Raw genomic sequence first — 20,197 nt, 5'->3', positions numbered from 1 at the left:
ACTTGACAGCTAAATGAGAACAAACTGGAAGATCCTTTCTATTAAGAGTAAAAGGATGAATTCTAGCCGAACAATATCAGATACCGCAAAAACATTTGCGTTGGAGACCTTGTCCCTGTTATGGCGAACACTCCCTTGCAAACCGCAGGGATGTTTAGATAGGCGAACCAAAGGTAATCAGGGGCAGGCCACTGACCTCAAAGATGGCTGTTCCGAGTGATAAACCTGGCCGCTCCGAAAGAAAATAGATCCGGAGGTGGACACGTCCGAATTGATTCGCACTCGGACTGGAAAAAGGAGGAACTCAGTAAACCAGTCTTGGCGAAGCCATGAGGGGTGAAGAGGGACACTCAACACCACTCCATTTTGTTCTTTCGGAGAACTCTGGGACCCAAAGGTATCGGTGGAAAATGGAATCAGATTGAGATCAGTTGGACGAGAAACGCATTTCCCTGTAAATTCTTGTGGTGATGCCAACTTGAAAAGCACCAGAATGTGCTGTTCTTCTTGGTCGCGAAAAGACCAGATCTGGAAGCACCCTACTGACGAAATTTGAATCCACATTCCGTAGAGGAAAAACTCACTCGAGAGTGGAAATTGTCGTCCTGCTGAGAGTGCCTGCCAGACTGTGTCTTGTACCAGGAACGTGGAATCGCCAGAAAGTTGTGTGCGTTCTATCGCTCATGCACATAGATCACCGGCTTCCTGAGGCAACAAAGCTGATCTAGCCCTTTGTGTTTAGTGACAGAGTACACCAGTTGTATTGTCTATGCGCCACAATACAGTTGTCTCCTCGAAATTATTGCGTAACAAAATTGGAGGGCAAGGAAGATGGCTCTTCGCTCAGCAGGATGATGTACCAAACCTCATATGAGGGCTCATTTCCCGAAGACCTTCAGCCCCTAAATAGTGCTCCCCAATTCCTGAGGGGTGTGTCCATGGTGATTGTGCAATTTGATACCTTTTTGAGGGAAAAAACACACCTTGTGTATAAATTTCTGTCTTGGATTCACCCAAGAAAAAACCTCTCGCATCGAGGAGGGATTGTAATGAGATCTTCAAATGAATCAGACGTGAAACCAATGTTTATGCAGTTGCTGTAGCATCGTTATCCTGTGCAGAAGGACACTCACAGGAAGCAGGTGGAGGTCATGGCCAGCTGAAATTTGGAGAATGTAATGAAATAGACTAATGTACTCAAAAGAAACAGCAAGAAAGAGCTGCAGGCTTCTCATTCATAAGAGACAAACACCCTTGCTGAATTAGCATGGACTGTTGTTCCTAGAAAATCCTGTGTCGTAACTAGGAATAATTGGGACTTGACATGGTATATAGATAAAAACCAGGCATTGAAACAGTGACTACAAAGTCTGGGTGTACTGGATTGCTTATTAAGAAGAGTGATCTTCTGTAAATAAACCTGTCTCAGAAATGATGAATGCGTATGTATTGCAGACACAGAACGGCTGCCAGAATCTACATAAGAATCACGTGGAGTGGACCGAGAGTCCTGACAAGATAGGCCTGTGATATAACTTAAGAGTATAGATTAACCACGTCCCGTGCTGTGGAAGCATTGTTACCTAAACCTTGACACTCTGGAGGTCGAGTGCACATGTTAGGTCTCTGGCAGTAACATTTGAAAAACTTTCTTGAGGTACAACCTTTGAAAAATGTTTGCGCAGAGATGACAAAAATCCGGCGCTACATATCTGACCAGCTAGTTGAAGAGGATCTGAGAGGAAAAAAACCTAACTCCTTATTAGATTCAGAACCACTCCGACGGTCCCTGATGTATCCATAAGTCAATTTGTAAATGACTCGCGCAGATGAGTTGAATGCGCTCACTATGAAGGCGTAGCATACAGGAAATTGCCAAATTCTAGAGCATGCTCTTTTGACATTACAATTAGAATTTTCCATAGATAAATCGCAGTGGTGACCAAATGAAATCTTAGAGATATGCCATCCTTATCCCACTTGGAATGGAGTCATGATGGGCTTTAAAGTAAGTCGTAGTGTCCTGGAAAAATGACTTCCTGTATACGATTTAGAGTCGAATCATACAGTTGCATATCAGGTACTGGGTGGAACTTCTTGGATTAAAATGCGAAAACTGTCCTCGGGCACCCCGAAAGAGTTGATCCCCGTACTGTGGAGAATTGAAGGCGCGGTATTGTTTGGTCAATATGATGGCCCAGAAGTAACAACTATAAAAAGGTACGGCCATTATCTCAGTATGGACTTGTGGGCGAGGAACTAAGGGTTTCTCCAACCTTAACTCCGCAACACGATACTGCAAAACTTGGAGATGTAATGTACACTGCACGGTGTTTTGTTGATGATTATCTTTTGTCCATCCTTTTTGTTAAAAATTCTAGAAGCGCCAGTGTAGGGGTATTCAAGGATACGCACATTCTGTGCCCCCATGTTAAAATTGATCCTGTCCAGAGAGCTAAAAGATTGCCCGAGAGTCACCAGCGTCGATCTTTTGGATTAAGCAGAGCTCAAAATCTCTGTCAATACAATATTGAAAGAGAAAGAAACCGTCCGCCTCTATCCTGGTGACAAGGGCTTGACGAAAGCGCGTCACCGTTCCTTACATGAGGGGGGTAAATTCGTCAACATCCACCGGAGGATAGAAGAATAAAGAATCATGCAAGATCCCGTAACTTGCTGAAAGGAGGCTACGACTAATAAGTAGGGTAAAGTAACACTGTAATAAGCCCAACTGGACCAAGCGTCGACTAACCTGACCATGGACTGGGTCCAGCATCAGAGAGGTCAACAAGAAAACGTGACCCTCAGTGTCCGCATAGGAAACTGTTGCAGACTTAAACTACTGTGGAGGTGACTGCTGACGCTGTCAGTCTACAAGTCCTCCGTAGACGTACTTCTTGCTGGTAAAGAAAACTGATCCTTAACTTGGCTAACATTCCACATAAAACTCACCATCACTGAGGATGATTGATGAATCGAGTAGTTTGTCAACTTTGAAAGTCGTCGACGAGCCTGCTAGTGATTAAGAGAACTGTCGTCAATGGGCCAACTGTGTACGGACCTAAAGCCTGCGTGGCAACTTCCGATGTGCCCACTGTTAATGGCCCCAACTGCACTGTTTATAGGCCCACTGTTGATAGCCTAGAGATGCCAGGTCCAATGCCAATGGTCAAGTGCCGATGGATCACATGTGAGAAGGGCCACTGTCAGTGGCCCACTGCTATTGAGCCAACCGTCGCCCAAGCTTTCAGTTGACTATGTCAGCTGAATAGGCTCTCAAACGCCGACGAGACTCTTCACCGTCGATGACTGCTCTTCAGCGTCGACGAGGGACACACTGCTCCGTCGACGAGGCACCTCATCTCACCGTCGACGAGGCACCCCTCCGTCGACGAGGCTCCCCACCGTCGACGAGGCTCCCTTCCGTCGACTAGGCACCCCTCCGTCGACTAGGCTCCTCACCGTCGACGAGGCACTCCTCCGTCGACGAGGCCCCTCACCGTCGACGGGGCTCCCCACCGTCGACGATTGCTCTTCAGCGTCGACGAGGGACACCCTGGACCGTCGACGAGGTTCCCCACCGTCGACGAGGCATCTCACCGTCGACGAGGCCCCTCACCGTCGACGGGGCTCCCCACCGTCGACGATTGCTCTTCAGGGTCGACGAGGGACACCCTGGACCGTCGACGAGGCACCCCCCCCCCCGTCGACGATGCTCCTCACCGTCGACGATAGCTATTCAGCGTCAACGAGGGACACCCCTCACCGTCGACGAGGCTCGCCGTCGACGGAGCTCCCTCGTCGTCGACGCAGCCCCCTAGTCGTGGACGAAAGGTTCCCGTCGACGATGCCACCATCACAGTCGACGTTGCTCGTCGTCGATGCGGCAAAACTCGTCGTCGAGGCTAGCATTGACGAGGCAAAATTGCATTCTGTGAAAAGGCTGTTGGTCAGCGAAGCTCTTTGTCGGCTGCGCAGCTTCCTGCGACTTACAACCAGTGCATTTGAGGGCTCTGTCAACAGGATCCTGTAGTCCTGTGACACCGTAGATCACCAGTGACGGCAGAGATTGCCGTCGTAGAATACCAAGAGCGTCTAGTCAGCAAGCTGGCATCTCCTCAGAAGAAAAATGCACAGAACGAGTCTAAACGCCTGAGAGTAAATCTCGTGGGCGTAGATGTGGGAGGCAGACTCGTAGCAGGTCAAAGACCCTTACCTTTGAAGCAACCTCAGCTGGTGAAGTAAAGCCATATAAACATCGAAAATCCTCCCACATCAGAAGGGGGGTAGCCAAATCACAAGAACATCCCCTTCTATCCTACCATGTCAGCAACAGGCAGACAAAATGACCCATGGAAACGGTCTCAGCTTTCCACCAGTGACACAGGGTCAACAAATAGACTTCGTGTGAGAAATATCACAAAATTTAATAGATATATATAATATAAATGAAGAAACTGAGCAGAGCTCAGGGAGACTCCCTGCACACGACGTGCGGTAAAAAATCTGACAGCCTGAGCCTCTGGGGGGAACCTTCTGGAGGGTGCTGTCGCCTGATTGGCTGCAGTTTGGGCTACACAAAAGGACAGGGATAGTCACTAATGTGGAAGTTTTTTCTTCTGTAGCTTGGCTACTTTACTTCCTGGTTTGTTTTTTATTGGTATTTACTATGTATTTATAGCATATTATTGCTTTTTTATATACCGTGGGACTCCCACTCCGACGACGGGGAATGATTCAGGCATGTGAATCTATGAAAGACACCCCTAATACTGGAGAATAATCAATTTGAACAGATCATTAGAGTTCAGGATGAATGAACTAGTGTGCTAGTTAGTTAGGAGCAAGAGAACAAGATAAAGTAGATTGAAATGCAGAGTATTTAGGTAGTGCACTTGCAACAGTGGTGAATTATGGTAGCACAATTGTACATTTGTTGGATTCATGCAGTAATAGTGTGCTAATACCAGGTTAAGAATTCCAGAGTGTCAGCTCAGGCAAACTGGAGTTAACAGTGGAGCAATTTACCACTAGAGTAATGGATCACTAACACTAGTGAGCATATACACCACAACTGTTATGTCCTAACAAAAGCTTACATATATGGGGACCTTGTATAAATTCATGAGTCTTGAGACAGTACACTATCTGGAGCTCACAGAAACGGGTTTGATGCATCTATTATAGACTTCTTTCTCATCGATAAATTTCTTTAGAGCAGTATGGTCCGTGAAGATGTAAGGAGCCCCTTACACTAGGACACAATATTTTTGCAGGACCAGCAAAAGAAAACTGGTAATTCAGGGTCTTGATTCTTGATTCTCGGGCGAAGGACTATGAAGCCTTTCCTCGTCTCAACCGTGGTCTTGCAATAGTCCTGAGATATGAAGATGTTGTTGCCTTTCCATTGTATGTGGTATGGTTTCCTCATGAAGGCCAAAATCAGCTCAATGTGTTGGTATCGAAGTGGCTTGCAAACGATCGGTCTCAGATTTCTGCTTTGGGATATTCCTTATAGGTACCCTGTGTGGCCCAGTCGAATTCTTGAGGTTTGAAGAAAAACAGATGTGGCTTGTGAGAACCATTTTCCCAGAAAAGTGGTGCATGATCCAACTAAATCCTCTTCAGCTTCGCCAAAAATATTAAGATTTCCCCATCTGTTCCTGTCCTCCAAATCCAGGAGGAGCGTATTCATTGAGGCTGTGGTGATACAAAGTGCCTGAAAGGATTTGGTCAGTTTAGAATCAGAGTCTTCCAATTGGCTGATTTTGCTTCTGCAATCTTAGTTGGTAATTTTTATGTCTTAACGGATTGCAGAGATCTCACTCTGCATAATATTAGTATTCTTTTTGGTTGATTTCTCCAGGTCATGTACGACTGCAAGTTTTTTTAGTATGGTTTCCATGGTGGATTTGATGTCCTGCTTATTTTTAGTTGGAGAGTCAGGATTTGGGGGCGGGTGGGGTGAAATCAGCTTTCACTCTTTAAACTTGTTTTTTCTTCTTCTATGCCATTTTTGTGCAGAAGTAGTATTTGTTATTTATTTATTTATTTATTTTTTAACATTTAGTATAGCGCGAACAAATGCCCGGAGGCGTCTCGGCGCTGTAAACTGCAGGCTCTCCTAACTTTGGCTTCTGGACTCTAGAGGTTAAACAGCCATGTTTTCAGCTGCTTCCTGAATACAAGCAAATTAGGGCTGGATCTTATGGTTTGCGGGAGTGTGTTCCACAATTTCGGGGCAGCCACCAAGAAGCGTCTGTCTCCCCAGTTAACCAATCTAGTGCGTGGTACTACCAGATCGTTCATCTTTGCGGACCGAAGTGGCCGAGAAGGCTGATATGGGATAAGATGATCTCTCAGAAATTGTGGGGCCTGTTGGTGTAGTGTTTTATATACAATGCACAAGGTTTTAAACTTTATTCGATTTTTTACAGGCAGCCAGTGAAGATCTCTCAGGGTGTTCGTTATTGGCTTAAATCTCGGAACACCTGAGAGTAGCCTGGCCGCCGCGTTCTGTACAAGTTGCATTTTTTTAATAACGCTAATTTGAGCGTTGGCAAACAAGCCATTACAATAGTCTAGTGCCGACAAAACAAGGGCACTTATCAGGGTTCTACCCACAGAGTCAGGGAGAAATGGTAGGATCTTTCTTACCAGGCGTAGTTTATAAAAAGCTGCCGAGGTCGTCTGGTTGGCATGAGCCATAAAATTCAAGACCAGTTATGGAGCTTTTACGCGGGCAGTTCTGCAGGGTTTACTCTCCTGATGGTGTGGGTTGAGTTGGTTGGTTGCTGTATTGCTGGTTCAGTAGGTTGTCATTCCGTTTGGAGTTGCTGGTTCTGCAGATCGTTGCATGTTTGTTAAACCTCGTTATTGACACTCGCAATGAGCGTTATGACCTCAATGGCCTTACTGCTGGTTCAGTAGGTTGTCATTCCGTTTTGAGTTGCTGGTTCTGCAGATTGTTGCGTGTTTGTTAAACCTAGTTCTTGACACTCACAATTAGAGCGGTATGACCCCAATGGCCTTACTGTCTACTAGATATTTATTCCGGTTATGTGTGCTGTCAAATGTTGTATTTTGTCTGTTAGGACCTTTTACCTCCTGCTATTCTGCTGTCTGTTTTATCTTTGTTTTTTGCTATACTTTACTGTTTCCTGTTTTAGGCTGTTCTTTCATGCCTTCTCATTTTGCAGCTCACTCTGCCCCACTGTCTTCTGCCGCTTTCTACAATTCTCCAGATACCTCAGTATTTTGTTGCTTATTTTACTACTTTCCTCTTTCATTAGAGACATCCGCCATTTTGTGGTTGATGTGAGTGTTTTAGGTGGATTGATTTCGATTTTAGCGTTTAGATGCTGGTTTAATCTTCTGGACACGTGTTGCTTTTTCTTCTAAACATGTGCATTTTTACATGTAGTGATGCTCCCTATCTAGGCGCCCTGTGACCCTTTTAGTAAAGTGAGTCTCATGAATCATGGATGGCCGCTATTTTGTTAGTGGCATTTGTGTGCAACCCCCTGCAGCACCAAGCTTGTAGTATGGGCTTAGCAAGATCGAATCTGTGCTTCTGGCAATTAATACAGGCGCTAAGCATGCGATGGCCCTCCGTGGTATAGTTGCGAGGGCCCAACGCTTGTGATTACATTTCTAGGGATCGTTAGCTGCTTTCTGCAAGCCACAGCAAGCAATGCACATTTGCCAAACTTTTAAGAAAACCCATGTGCTGCGTTGCTTTGAAAACTGAATAGCTCCAGGGAAGTTCTTAGACTGCCTACCACTACATGGAATCTAACTTTTACAGGAATATCTGCAAGAAAAGTACGTAAGAAAATACCAAATTAAATTGTGTAACTGCTTATGTACGAGGCCTGTTCTGGCGGTCTTGTGCAGTCAATGGTTTACTGGGCAGTGATCTATGCAGAAACTGTTTACCATTAGTTCTCCGGGGCAGCGTCATACACTATCTACAGCCAGATTACTCCATTCAGACCGGTTAACCTCCAAGGTAGACTATAGCAAGCCATACAAGTCCAGGAGGTGTTTTCCTATTTAGCTTGGTTAAGATACTCCTAAAACTTTGGATGCACTCAGATCCCCAGATTTTAGTAGGAGTTAAGCTCTTGCAAAGAGCACAAAAAGACAGATTCCAGGTCTTTGGGCCGCCCAAACTCCATTCCTCTTTAGTACAAAGGTGATGGAATTAGAGAGGACACCCCTACAAATGTGGTCTGAACAGGCCTCACCACAAGGAAAGGCTGTTGCTCTGGGGAAAATCTGAAGTGTGTGAGCAAGATGTGTGTATGAGTGTGTTTGGGCGGGGTAATAGGAAGTGATATATCCTGGTGATGAACATGAGCAGGAGAGAGGGCACCGCCAACTGGTGTCCACAGACCAGTTAAGGACTGAAATGTTTACTACAATCTTTAATGGGCGGGATTCAAATAATGCACTGATGAGCCAGAGCCACTATAGAGATCTGAAGTGCCTTTTTCTGTTGCGGCCTGTATCTATCGCTCCATATCAATATTTCTGGTGGTGGCCGCACAGGGCCTGGGTACCACTGCAGTTCCAGCCCAGTCTATTTAGGGTTTGGCTTGTACCTGTAACTGACTTCAAGGAGAAATCTCTGCATTTTTTTAAATTAGAAAGAAAAGCATTCAGAAACTTCAAAATATGAGCAACGTCATCCAAAAATAGAACCAGGCTCCAAACTGGTGTGAAGTCTCACTGCCACATAACCAAAATTAACTTGAAGTTGGGATACAGGCACTTCTATTAGCATGAAGTGGACTCTGGGATGGTGCAGACTCACCTTATACAATGCAAAAAAATGAAGCTGCTCGTTGACCCAGATGCTATTCTAACTACCTCCTGGCCAGAAGGGGTGTGATGATCCAGTGGTTTCAGAGTTTGGTAAGTCAATCTGGTTGTTTTCACATAGGTCCTTCGAATGAGCGAGAACTTCTGCAGATGTGCCCTTGAATGGGATCATTCTGTATGACGGGCACAATCGAGCTCCTTGAAAGACAGCATTGTCCTTTCAATGCATTAAGAAAAGTCTAGGAAGAGTAGCAATACAGGAGCCCACTCCACCATTAGCCCAGTATTTAGTCTAGACTAGACTGGTGTGTGGGATTAGACGTACCCATGCAACAAAAGCTGCATCCTGGCTGATGAGTCCAGTACTTATTTATACCTTTGGTAGTCAAAGTGGGATAGCACAGGGTCAGCAACATTGAAAAGTTTGAAGGCTCATCAGTCCTGGAGAAGCATTCTTTCATTGCGGCCAGCCAGATTGTAAAGGCTTCTAAAGGCAGAAAACAATGACTAGGTCTGACTGTTCAAGTTGTGTCATGTCGCCCCACCTCAAATTGAAGTCCACATTTGCTTCCATCACTAAGGGAAATGAGCAAAACTTCGGAAAAGGGGGCTGTGGAGGGGAAGGCTTAGGGTCACCCAGGTAATTGAAGGAAAATGTTACTTACCCAGTAAACATCTGTTCTTGGCATGTAGAGCTGTAGATTCACATGCTTTGCATACTCCTGTCATCTAGTGTTGGGTTTGGATGTTTGCAAGTTGTTTTGCCTCAAAGACGTTTTTCCAGTCACAAGGTAAGGGGACTGACTCCTCCTTTCTGTGATAGTGCGCATGGGTATCAACCCCATTGTTAGATTCTTTTCCCACAGAGGGTGAGAATGGAGTTTGTAGTAAAGACTAGAGATGTCCATGCGTGTATGTAAATTGGAAACTACAACAACCACAGGAGACTGGGGAGGCGCATGTGAATCTACAGCTCTACATGGCAAGAACAGATGTTTACTGGGCAAGTAAAATTTTCCGTTCGAGGCATGTGAGCTGTAGATCACATGCTTTGCATGGACTATGTAAGCAGTATACTTACAAAGCAGTGACTAACCTGTTGTCGTTTGAAATAGTGTTAAGTACTGCTTGGCCTACATTTGCTTGTTGTCTCGCAAACACATCTACACAATAGTGTTTGGTGAATGTGTGCGGTGCAGACCATGTAGCTGTCTTAAGATGTCAGCTAAGGGATTATTTCCTAAAAGCCATAGTAGCCCCTATTTTGCAAGTTGGATGTGCTCTAGGGGTTATTAGAGTTAGTTTTGCTTTAGCATAACATGTTTGGATACATTTTACAATCCATCTTGCAATACCAAACTTCGATATGGGATTGCCTTTGTGTGGTGGAGAAAAAGCAACAAAGTTGCTTTGTTTTTCGAAATTCTTTAGTTCTTTCAACATGATCTAGTATAGCTTGTCTAAAATCATGTGTGTGTAAAGCTCGCTCTGCTACAGAATTAGCTAGAGGAAAGAAGACCAGTAACTCAACTGATTGATGTGAAAGGCTGAAACTACTTTAGGCAGAACTTTAGGACTGGTTCGAAGAACCACCCTATCTTTGTGAAGTTGAAAGAAAGGCTCTTGTACAGTTAATGCTTGAAGTTCACCAACTCTCCTTAATGCGGTTATTGCTATGATGAAAGCAACCTTCCACCAGTGGAATTGTAACTGACATTTGTTCATTGGTCCAAAAGGTGGACCCATTAGCCTTGTAAGGACTATGTGTAGGTTCCACTCTGGCGCAGGGGGAACTCTTGGTGGTATCACCTTGTTTACCCTTCTATGAAGGCTTTGATCACTGGTGCTCTGAATAGATACAAGAGTTGCCTATTTTGCAAGTATGCAGCTACTGCTGCTAGGTGTAATCGAATGGCTGTGTAAGCCAATCCAGATTGCTGTAAATGCAACAGGTAACAAATAATGTTTTGTACAGAGGCATCAAGGGGATTGAAGTTACAACAGATAACCAACTGTTTCATTTTGCTGCATAACATGCTCAAGTTGTAGGCTTTCTAGCCGCCTTGAGAATATTCATACTGTCTAGTGGTAGTTGTAAATAACCAAACTGATTTCAGCAGCCAAATCGCTAGGTTGAGTTCCCTGGGATTTGAATGTTGGATTTCTCCATCGCTCTGAGTGAGGAGACTGGGTGTGAGATCAGGGTGGTATCCCAGGATTGACGAGCCCATGTGGGGACTACTAAGATCAATGCTAGGGATGCTTGTTTGAGGTTCCAAACCAGTAATCAAATTAGTGGGAGAGGCGGAAAAGCGTAGGCAAATATCTCGGACCAATTCATCCATAGAGCATTGTCTTTTGATACTGTATGGAAACCTGAATGCGAACTTTGGGCATTGTGCACTGTAGCAAACAGATCCACCGGCGGGAATCCCCATTGTTGAAAGTAGGGAAGAAGAACTTGGGGAGGAGGTTCCCACTTGTAAACTTGTTGCCTGTGTCTGTTGAGCAGGCCGGCAATGTGATGGTCTACTCCTGAAAGGTGTGCCGCTAGGAGATAAATTGTGATGAACTGCCCAATTGAAATGCTTTTTGCCAGGCGCAACAACTGGTGTGCGTGTTCCTCCCTGTTTCTGCAGATAATACATCGCTGTCAGGTTGTCTGTGTGGACTAAGACAGTTTTGCCTAGGTGAGTGTGGACAGCTTTGAGTCCTAGGAACACTGATTGAAGTAGCATGTAGTTGATACGTTTGACTGTCTGACCACAGCCCTGGAACTGTGATATGTTGGAAATGAGCACCCCCAACTTGTCAAAGATGCGTCTGCTGTTAATACAGTCTGTGGAATCTGGTCTATGAAGGGCCATACTTGACTGCAAAGAGCAATGGGTGGGGCCATCTACCAACACTAAATCGGTAGTTGACCCGGTGACTGATCCCACTGACACACTAGACATTACGGCAGACAACGCATGTGAAGTCTTGCGTGAGGTACGACTGCATTCCAGAATGCCATCATTCCCAGCAGTTGCTTAAAAACTCTGGCTGGTAATGTTTGATTGGGTTGAAATTGTATTATTGGAGTCTGAATATAGCAAATCCTGGCTAAATTGGGAGAGGCAAGAGCTTTGATAGTGTTGAGAGAAGCTCCTAGATTAGATTGCACTTTTGCAAGGCACAGATGGGATTTTTGCACGTTGATTGTGAAACCTAACTGATGAAGTAGGTGTACTGTTACCAGCGTGTGTAGTATACAGTTCTGGTAAGTGCCCGCTTGGATAAGCCAGTCTTCTAGGTAAGGGAAGACATTAACACATTGTCTTCAGAGATGAGCAGCTACTACTGCGAGACATTTGGTGAACACTCTGGGGGCTTTGGTGAAGTCAAATGGAAGCATCTTGAATTGATACGGTTGCCCTACTATAAAATCTGAGGTATTTGCGATGAGCTGGATGAATTGGAATGTGAAAGTAGGCATCTTAGATCCAGAGCAGACAAATGTTGGATAAGAGGTGCCTTGTTTAACTCGGATCTTGAATAGGTCTTAATGAGCCATGCTTTTTGGGAATTAATAAGTGAAGGGAATAAACCCCTGTCCCTTGGGACTGGAGTGGGACTGGTTCTATAGGCCCTTTGAGTAACAGAGAAAGCACTACTTGATTAAGCAAATGCTGGTGGTCTGTTGACAATTTGTGATCGAGGTGGAATGTTTGGGGGGTTGTTGGTAAGCTCCAGGCAATAACCATGTTGGATAATTCCAATCGCCCATCTGTCGGTTGTTATTGATTCCCAAATGGGGAGAAAGTCTTTAAGTCTTCCTCAGACAGGTGTGGAATAGTCGGAGGGAAGTGAGGGGAAGTTGTTTATTTGGGGAAGGGGAATTGCGGGGTGTGGTGTTTTTACTTCTGCCCATGGACTAGTTCCCCTCTGGCCTTCCTCTGAAAAATCCTCTTGTTAAAAATTATTGGGAAGTGTTTTGTAAGAAGTATTTTGGTCTGACCCTGTGAATTTGGACCCTTCCATGTAAAACGAGAGCCAAAAGGAACCCCTGTTAGAGGGAGACTGGAGCGCTCCCATGTATTTTGCAACATCTTTATTTTAAATTGTTTTGCGCGCTTGTTCAACTTCACGGCCAAAAGGATGTTTTTTGTCGAAGGGTATATTTAGAATGGATTGCTGGACTTCAAATTTAAATCCTGAAACATGTAACCAGGCATGTCTCCAGAGTAGCATGCTAGTATTTACCCCCACTAGCTGCAGTACCGACCTCATCTAGAGCACATCTGATGAAAGTGTTGGAAATTAGTTTACCTTCTTGAACCAACACTTGTGCTGCGGCCTTCTGTTCATCTGGGAGAAATTGTAGAAGTTGTTCTATTTCCTCCCAGTGAGCTCTATTAGATCATGCAAGGAGACCTTGGGTGTTAGCAATACGCCAATGATTAGCTCACTTTCGAGTAGCTACTTGTTTGCCAAAAGCATCATTCAGTTTTGACTTCTTATCTGGGGGGGAGGAGCTTCCCCAGACGCTTGAGAATTAGCTCACTTTCGCGCATTGGATACCACTACAGAGTCCAGTGGTAACTGACCCTTAATAAAAAAAATCAGGGTCTGTTGGGGCAGGTGTGGTATTTTTAATCCATTCTAGGAGCGAGGACCCTAGCACGTCCATGATCTTTAAAGATGTCGTCTGTGTGCCTTAACATACCTTTAAGCATGGACAGTGTGGCTGGATTTATGTGTTGCTAGAGTTTAATAGAAAATCTTCCTCCAAGGACGCTTTATGGAGCTCTACCCTTTGGTAGTGTGCAGCTCTAGCAATGAGACCCTGATATGACAGATGGTCATCAGGTGAGATGGTCTGCCAGGGTAAAGATCTAGGTCTGTATCTTGGAGGATCAATGGTATAATCCATCCAAGGATCAAATGGTGTTGGTCATCAGTGTCACCTGAAGCAGGGTGTGGTAGAGGAGACTGACCAGTTGTATTGTGTAAGGGATCAATTGTGGTGGAGTTGGAAGGAGGAGGAGATGGTAGTATGTGGAAAGGACTAGTCCCCACAGGTTTCTTCTTTAATGGAATTGTAGAGATGTCGTTATCCGGAAGCTTGTGTTTGGATGGCGATTTAGCAAGAATATGCACAGTATCCAGATTCATTTAGAGTTTTCAGTTTCGGATCAGATTTAGGTGGGACATTACCATGCTTTGATCCAGTTGTGGTACTGGCAGCCGTTTAATTTTCGGTGCAGAGCTGCACTATTCTTTCGGCGCTGAAGATTTCGGATCGGTGGAATGCTTCTTTGGTTTCGTGTCAAAGGATTCGGCTCATAGCCTACTTTATGCTTGAAGGTTTTGGCGCGAAAGTTGATTTTGGCTGACTCGGTCCCAAGCCGGAAGGCTTGCCAGTGTATCTGACTCGGGGCAGATCTTAGCCTGAAGGCGGAGGTGGTGCCGAAGCTTTAGATTTTTTAGGGACGGTGGTAGGGGGTGTCTTCAGTACTCATGCCCCCTTGTCCCTGCGGCACATTGTCATCTTCAAAGACAATCTGCAACTCTGCCTCGGAGTACGATGCCGCTGAATCCTGTTCTTCGGCCACTGAGACTTCCTCTTGTTCGGAGTCTTTGCTGAAGAGATCCGGTGTGTCGTTTAACTGCTGCCGCTGCATCTCTTGAAGTCGAGCCAGACGGTCACGGAGAGTTTTCTTTGATCTGAAGGAACGACACGCATCAGTCTTGTTCTTTGTGCTCAGGGGACAAGCACAAGTTACACAAATGATGTAGGTCCGTACACGGATACTTCGCATGGCAAAGGGGGCAGAATTTAAACTGCGTACGTTCCATCGACAAGGTGCCCGACCAATGCCGATAGGCCGGAAGGAAGCCTGCAAAAACCGCACTCTAAATGGACCTCTCTTGATGGTAGAGTTGGACCGCGGAGTAAAGGAAACTTGTTCGAAAACAATACAGTCGAGGGTAGAGTGGATTACGCACCGAGGGGAACCAGAGGACAGATTTTTAAATTGAGCGCAGAAATACATGTCCGATCAAATGGCAGAAAAAACGAACACTGGAGTTGATGCCCATGCGCATTATCACAGAAATGAGGCCCCTGACCTCGTGACTGGAAAGACTTCTTCGAAGTACAAATTCTAGATGGCAGGAGTATGCAAAGCATGTGATCTACAGCTCACATTCCTTGAACTGTTTTTTTACCCTGTAAGCATCTATTTGTAGCATATAGTGAAATAAATTCACATGCTTAGAATACCCATGCCACTTAGTGCTGAGCTTGGAAGTTTACAAGTTGTTTTTCTTCGAAAACGCCTTTTCAGTCTTGAGGCAAAGTGACTCGTATTATAGTCTTTACGGCGAATGTTAATCGGTTCCTTCGTTACTGTTTTTAGCTCATCGGGTGAGCCTTCGGATAGGAGCAATATAGTGACAAAAGATGAGCCTGCAAATGAATAGCATAGTAATGTACAGGTTAGTAAGTAATTATATAAGTGAACCAATAGTTGTTGGGGAGGAGGGTGGGTGCATATGAATTTCTGGCACTACATACTGAACAGATGCTTACAGTGTAAGTAATATTTCATTTGTAGCAGGAGTTTGTCAGATGCATATGCTTTTTTTTTTTAAGTACTTTATTATTTTCAAACGAAACAAAAAAATAAGACAGGTCACATTCGGTCATATCTGAAATACATGTAGAAATCAAGTTGGCATATTCCAATAATCACGACAGCGACAAGAATCAGCAATCACAGTATATCCAGGTAAGTGCTACATTACAGCTTTAAGGCACTTTTAATCAGAGGGAATGTAAGCTTGAACACAGACGCGAGAAGGCTACATAGTTTCTTCCACGTGTGTGTGCGCAATGTGGTCGTGATCGGGTATACAGGCATGTCAGTACTGGACTGTTCAAGCGATGGCATGATGCCTTAAGGAGAGTACGGTAATGTTATAGCGTGATGGGTTAACGGGCATGCAGGTGGGCCTATGGAGGCGGGGGCGTTGGTAGAGTATGGGCAGGTGATTCGGTGGGTGCAGCCGCCCATGTAAACACCTGGTCCTAAAACAATGAAATGGGGCCACTGCGCCTCGATAAGTGTAGAAAGGTGGCTTGTGTATCAGCGCAACGGCAGCATGCAGCATTCGGGCACAGTCCCATTTTTTGTATTTGCACTGGCGTATGGTATAACCTGTGTAAGTATTTAAAGTGTAAGATCTGCAGTTTATAACATGGAGAGAGGCGCTTTAGTTGAGAGCAGCAATAGGCCCATTGTTTGTGGGTGGTGGGTCCCACTGCGCCAGCACGTTGGGTGTCGTGATCGGGCTGGACTGCTGTGTAATATTATGAACGTGGGTTACAAGCTTCTTGGACAAGTTCGCTAATCTGTTTTCCAACTGGAGCAGGGGCGTAGGTGCATTGGAAAATAAACTACATTGGTCAGCAGTTGGCCCAGAGTTGGTGGTAGAGTAGAAGTTCCAAGGGAGGGGAACGTGCGTCCTCCAGGTTTTGTGGCGGAGGCAAGAACTCCTCCACCGAATACAGGTCAGCAAAAGAGGACAGACCCATTCGTCGAGATTTGTATAGAGCCAGCGTCTTTCATTGGAGGGAAGCTTGGGTGGTGGGCTAGGGGGGTAAAGCTGTGGTAATTTCGCCTGAAGTCCATCCCAAGCCCGGCGTAAATTTTCAACTGTATTAATTTCAGCATTGGGCCTTTTGTAGATGTAATAGATAGCAGCTGGTAGAGGAGCTGGGAAGGCTACATCCCTCCACCGCCACATGGGTTTGAAACGGAACAGGATGGACCCAGTAGTGGAGGTATTTGGCTTGAGTGCTCAGAGCGTAGAATTCAAAGTCTGGCGCCCCCAGACCCCCTTGTGTTAATGGTAGTGTCAGGACCTCCCAGGAGATGCAGGGTGGTTTACCTGCTCAGACCAGAGATTAAAAGGGAGCGTAATAGTGATAATTTTAGCGATTGCTATCCTGCCAGCAAGCGACAGCGGTAGTTTGGTCTAAAAGGAAATCCTACCCTCCAGCCAGGTTGATGAGGTGGTCGAAGTTCAGATGACAGATATCCGAAATCTCACTAGAGAGCCACATCCCAAGGTACTTGACTGCTGGATCAGCCCATGTGAGTGGGAAGTCAAGGTCCAACTCAATTGGAGCCGGTGTTAAGGGAAAGAGGGTCGATTTGGACCAGTTAACCTGTACACAGACATGCCTCTGAATAGGAGAATTTCCCATAGCGTGGGGTTAAGATTTGTGGCCGGCTCCCGGATGTATAATGTAATGTCATCTGCATATGTTGATATGATCAAGCCTCTGTCTGTGAGGCAAAGTCCCCTGGCAGTGCGAAGTTGGCGCATCCTGGCTGCGAGAGGCTCCATAGCTATTGTGAATAATGAGGGGAACAAAGGGCATCCCTGCCTAGTGCCTAGAGCCACAGGGAAAGACTGACAGCACATCATTCACCTGAAGTCTTTCAGTCGAGTTAGTATAAAGTAGGTGGAAGAGTTTCAAAAAATTAGGGCGAATGCCAATCTTGGGGAGTATAGTAAAAAGGTACGACCACTTTAGGGAATCAAATGCTTTCGTAGCGTCTAAAAACGCAGAAAGCACTGGTAGGTTAGGGTCTAACTGATGAAGTATAGATAAAGTGTGCAGGTTGTGGGAGGTGGATCTGCCAGGAATGAAGCCTCATATGCTTAGCATTGAAGGTAAAGAAGTGCTCCCCATATGCGATGTTTAGCTATTGTTTGACTTCGATGCTTGAAAAAGTATTCTATACAGCTGGACTCACTTTAGCTTGTTGATTAACTAAGACAACACAATAGTGTGGATGTAGGAGTTATTCCATGTAGCTGCTTCACAAAATAGCCACTAGTAGTTTGCTAAAATACCATTGAGGCTCCTTTTTTGCATGTGGAGTGAGCCCTTGGAGTTAGTTAGGACTCTTGTTTGCTTTTTTTGTAGCAAGGTTGATGACGTCTAACTATCCATCTGGCTATTCCTGCTTTGGATATTGGAGATACTTGCTGTGTGTTTGTAAATGCAACTAAGAGTTGTGCGTTGAGAAGCGTTGGTTCTTTCCATGTAATGCAGTAATGGCCTTTTAACATTTTAAAGTGTTCACTGCTCTCTGTTACAGACTCCAGATTAGGGAAGAAAACAGGTAGCTCAATTATTTGATTTGTGTGGAAAGCTCACTACTTTTGGTAGAAATTTAGGGTTACTACGAAGTACTGATTTGGCTGGAATTATTTGAAAGACAGGCTCTTCTAATGTAAGTACCTGGAGCTCAGAGATCAACATCCAAGCCCAATGGCGGAAAAAACAGACCAAAGGAGCCGATTAACATGCTCAGTACAGGCTATAGGAGTCACTTTACCTTGTGATCAAAACTTCTTTGAACAAAAAAACAACTTTTAACCGTCCGAGCCCAACAGTAGATGGCAGGAGTATGCTAAGCACATGCATCTACGGACAACACATGCTACAAATATTAACTTAAACTAGATAAAGGGAATCAGCTGAGACCTCACTGCAGCCAACAAATGGCTTCATGGATGGTAACAGTAGGGGTGTACATGCTGGCTCGGGTGTCCAATGAAGCTTGTTCGAAACTAAGTAACCAATTGACCAGCACATAAACATGGGGTCCACTGTTTATTAGTAAGCCGCATACAAGAGACAGCCTTTATCCATATCTTAGGTACAGTTATGGGAACAGGGTGGAACTTTTCTTTTGACAACCCCGCTGCTACCTCCTCCATTCACATGGCAGAGTTGAGTGGTAGCCACCCAAAATGGGGGTACACTCTAGTGCCCCTCAGACATCAAAGTACAACTCTGATTTAAAAAGTCACCATACATACATGATCTTTACTAAGCTATGCATACGTTTTTGTGCAAACATGAGGGTAAAGGCACAAACAGCAGGATGCAATACCATTAGACCATAACAGCCAAAACTCACACTAAAAGAGGCCAGAATTCTACTAGCAATGTCTTGCTTGCATACAAATCTGGATGCTAAGTGTTTGTGTTAAACTAAACCAGAACAAAAATTAACTATCTTTGCCTACGAACAGCAGTAAACCTAGATTCATCACCAGAGCTCAAACGTGTGAAACGGGTCAGATTCCACCGCAACAGTGACACTGCCAAGAAAGGCAAGACTGCATACACCTAGCTGACCATAGGCATCCACCAACCTGTTCCCAAGTATTATTCAGTCTGGATATGCACCTACCTGTGCCCACTGCCTTTTTTTGGGCCAGTGGTCCATTCATGCGTTCCTTCGGTAGTGCAGGGTGGTTGGGTTCAGACAGCTCGACATACAGACTGGAAAGGTATGCCCACTGCCACAATCCATGTACACTAGAAGACAAACTGCTCCAAACTGTAAGGACCAAGGTTAGGCAGGTAAGTCTGGGGAGGGGGCTATGCTGTCTGCAAAAGCAGTCCACACATGCAACTAAGGCTCTCACTACGGATTTTAATTTCTGGCTACACCAACATCCAGCTCTCAACTTCACATTGGTGAGATATTATGCCCAGAAGGGTCAGGAATGGAATAGTAAGGTGCTCCAGGCGGAGTGGTTTGACAAGGCTATTGTGATGTTTAATAATTTTATGGTGCAGTTTTGTACAAATCTTTATTGCAGTTGCCAATAAAAAGATTTGAAAGGGGAAAAAAGGTGCCCTAAGAATTTCCTTTGGTGAAACGGTTTTGGCCAAGTCATATTTTTAACAGGTTAAAAGACTGTAGAGTGTAACACAAATCATACAAGACTTTAGTGAAGTCTTAGGAAATTCTTCATGGCTAAGGGTTTTGGGGGTTCTTACAGGGAAGTGTTCTATGTCCTCTTTACTCGTTAGGCATCTCTTCTGGATTTATTCCATTATACTTACCTAGCTAGGAGATTAGTCTCATCTAAATTACAGATAACTATCAGAGGTGGGAACCTACAGGAATGTCCTGGACCATTTTCCTTGCGCCTTTCAGCCCAATGTTTCGGAGTATCATTTGTGCCACTTTCTCCACATGCAATTTTCTTATGTTTTAGATGTCGGATATTAGAAATGTGTGGCATAATACTGTAAAAGCTGTCCGAGGAGCGGTTGATCCTTCTGGTCAAGGACACCATTTAAGTGAATTTATACTGTCCCAAAGAAGATTTTAGAAAGGATGTGCAATCAAGGTCATCCTGAGCTGAATGTCTGCTAATCATTGCTCACCAGCATCCCTGCATTAATACAGACGACCCAACTGAAGGTCAACCTACATGACATCTGGAATGGCATTCCAGTCCTGCAATTCGAAAAGAAAATGAAGGACATCCTCTTCGAGGAGCA

The 20,197-nt window shown here is 44.9% G+C and overlaps 1 protein-coding gene across 21 annotated transcripts in view; it reads right to left on the bottom strand.

The window, feature by feature from the left end:
* EIF4G1 (eukaryotic translation initiation factor 4 gamma 1) overlaps nt 1-20,197 on the bottom strand; it is a 980,016-nt gene that overhangs the window by 753,982 nt on the left and 205,837 nt on the right. The window lies entirely within an intron of this gene.

The sequence above is a fragment of the Lissotriton helveticus genome, chromosome 11 (genome assembly GCF_964261635.1).
Source record: "Lissotriton helveticus chromosome 11, aLisHel1.1, whole genome shotgun sequence".
NCBI lineage: Eukaryota > Metazoa > Chordata > Amphibia > Caudata > Salamandridae > Lissotriton > Lissotriton helveticus.
This window is presented reverse-complemented; position numbering and strand designations above follow the sequence as displayed.